Source organism: Octodon degus, unplaced genomic scaffold (genome assembly GCF_000260255.1).
Source record: "Octodon degus isolate 3935 unplaced genomic scaffold, OctDeg1.0 scaffold00009, whole genome shotgun sequence".
NCBI lineage: Eukaryota > Metazoa > Chordata > Mammalia > Rodentia > Octodontidae > Octodon > Octodon degus.
The window spans coordinates 28,748,766-28,751,925 of NW_004524585.1; the positions used below are offsets into that span (position 1 = coordinate 28,748,766).

Below are 3,160 nucleotides of genomic sequence, written 5' to 3' on the forward strand. Positions count from 1 at the left end.
ATTCAAAGTGGTTAGGATAGATATATAGTTGCATTCTCTTAATGAATAGAATGATTTGTTCTAATGGTGTTTGTAAATAGGATCTCAAGTCTGCATCTTGTACAGCAATTATCCACTAAGAAGAATATATGCAGTGTGTTATTTGTTGAATCTGTACCTCCGATTTGATTTGAAACTGTCTCATTGCTGTTTTCAATAAATCTTTGAAAAAAAAATAAAGAACCTACCTGTAAAAAAATAAAAAAAAAATAAATAAAAGTCTCTTGCAGATTGCTACAGAAAAAAAAAAAACTTTTTCCAATCACAAAGAATGATTTCATTAAAATATGCTTGTGAATTGAACCTGTGGTTGTCTATTACTTCAACTTTAGCACATTTCCAAATCTGTGCTGGCACTGAAAGGGCAAAACATTAGGCTAATGGGCATGACTGCTAATTATTTTTTAAGCATTTTCCCAACAGAAAAGAACTTTGTTGTCTCAGTATAATGAAAATTGAACTCCTATGTGTATTCAACAGTAAATTGACAAATTATATTTTTTATTTCCACTGGATGAGCTACATTTTTGCATGAAAGTTTACAAATAAGTTTTTATTTTGCTTTTTTCAGTATAAAGAATTGCTGTGGTGGCATATTATGGTGTAATGATGATTGCTTGTGGGACATTTAAACGTCAGTATTGAACTCTAATCTTCAGCTGCCGTCTTGTAGATACGAATGAATGTTCATGAAGAATGTATTTTGTATTATTTGTATTGTACACTGCAACTAATAACCCAAGGAATCAACATATATTAAGTGTGTGCAGTGTTTCTAAAAACCACAAAGACAGCTAGAAAAGGGGGCAGGAAGGGCTGCAGGGCACCTGTCAGTTCTCCACCATGAACGTGGTTTTTGCTGTGCAGCAATACACTTCCAAAATGATAGAGCACAGCGTACCTGGTATGAAAGTACTTCGCATGGATAAAGAGACGACTGGTATAGTGAGTATGGTATACACACAATCAGAGATTCTTCAGAAGGAAGTGTACCTCTCTGAACGCATTGATTCTCAAAATTGAGAGATCATGAAACACCTGAAGGCAATTTGTTTTCTTCGACCTACGAAGGATAATGTGCATTATTTGATTCAGGAGCTTCGAAGACCCAAATACAGTATATATTTTATTTATTTCAGTAACGTGATCAGCAAGAGTGATGTGAAGTCACTGGCCGAAGCCGATGAGCAAGAAGTTGTGGCTGAGGTTCAGGAATTTTACGGCGATTACATTGCTGTGAATCCACATTTGTTTTCCCTTAATATTTTGGGCTGTTGTCAGGGTCGAAATTGGGATCCAGCCCAGCTGTCCAGAACAACTCAAGGACTGACAGCTCCACTTTTATCCCTGAAGAAGTGTCCTGTTATTCGTTATCAGCTTTCATCAGAAGCAGTGAAGACACTTGCAGAATGTGTTAAACAAGTGATATCTAAAGAATATGAGCTGGTTGAATTCCCCCGGACAGAGGTTCCTCCATTGCTGCTTATTTTAGATCACTGTGACGATGTCATCACCCCACTGCTCAACCAGTGGACATATCAAGCCATGGTCCATGAACTACTGGGCAAAAACAACAATCGAATGGATCTTTCCAGAGTGCCGGGAATCAGCAAAGGCTTAAGAGAGGTCGTCCTGTCTGATGAATTTTATGCTAATATTATGCACCTGAACTTTGCCGAGATTGGTAGTAATATAAAGAATCTCATAGAAGATTTCCAAAAGAAGAAACCAAAAGAACAGCAAAAACTAGAATCAATAGCAGATATGAAGGCCTTTGTTGAGAATTACCCACAGTTCAACAAGATGTCTGGGACTGTGTCAAATCATGTGACAGTGGTTGGCGAGCTGTCTCCCTTGGTCAGTGAGCGGAATCTGCTGGAGGCTTCTGAGGTTGAGCAAGAACTAGCCTGTCAGAATGACCACTCAAGCGCGCTACAGAATGTGAAGAGGATCCTGCAGAATCCCAGAGTAACAGAGTTGGATGCTGCCCGCCTAGCGATGCTTTATGCTTTACATTATGAGTGACACAGCAGCAACAGCCTGCCCGGCCTTATAGTGGACCTCAGGAACAAAGGCGTTTCGGAGAAATATCGGAAACTCGTGTCTGCAGTTGTTGAATATGGTGGCAAACGGGTTAGAGGAAGTGATCTCTTCAGCCCCAAAGATGCCGTGGCTATAACCAAACAGTTCCTCAAGGGCTTGAAGGGAGTAGAAAATGTGTATACACAGAATCAGCCTTTCCTGCATGAGACCCTGGACTTACTCATCAAAGGAAAGCTTAAGGAGAACCTCTATCCTTATGTGGGCCTCAGCACACTCAGAGACAGACCTCAGGGTATCATAAAGCATTACTAGGTGGGCAGCATCCAACTCTGTTACTGTGGGATTCTGCAGGATCCTCTTCTTGAACTATTGTGTTTGTAATTGGAGGAGCCACCTATGAGGAGGCCCTGACAGTTTATAACCTGAACCAGTCTACTCCTGGAGTGAGGACTGTCCTGGGAGGAACCACTGTGCACAACACAAAAAGGCTTCTCTTCTAAAGTGTGTAGACGTCTATGTGAGCCGGTGGCAGAGGGGATCTTGTACATGCCCTTTGCAGTCTGGTATGAATTCTTATGGTGCTAAATATTCAATCATTTATTCATTCAACAACTATTTCAAGGGTAGGGCCTCCTAGCCTTGAGTTCTAACTTTTTCTCTTTTATGAACTCAGGCCAAGTACTTACCCTCTCTGTCAGTGTTCTGGAGCTCACTGGCCACTTGATATTTACTTCTGTGTATGAATAGACAGTTCATGTTCTTTGCTCATTTCACAGTTGGGGTATGCCTTTCATTTTCCCTAATAATATTTTTAGATCTCTATGTGCAATTAATAGTATTTGCATTCATCTCATATTTCACAGTATTTTTCCTCTTTGATGTTTATGTTTTATATTATCACAGTGTACACTTTGTCATTGTTTTAATTGTATATAGTCAAAGCTACCAGTGATTTCCACCATTGATGTTAGGCATGAAAAGTTCTTTTCCAATCAAGGTAATATACATACTGACATACAGAGTCCAGATGTGGTAGTGCATGCCTGTAATCCCAGCTCTTGGGAGGCTGTAAGCAGGC

The 3,160-nt window shown here is 39.9% G+C and overlaps 1 pseudogene; it reads left to right on the forward strand.

Annotated features, from left to right (window-relative positions):
- Nucleotides 1-882: 882 nt before the first annotated feature.
- On the forward strand, nt 883-2,582 carry LOC101589459 (annotated as a pseudogene).
- Nucleotides 2,583-3,160: the final 578 nt, after the last annotated feature.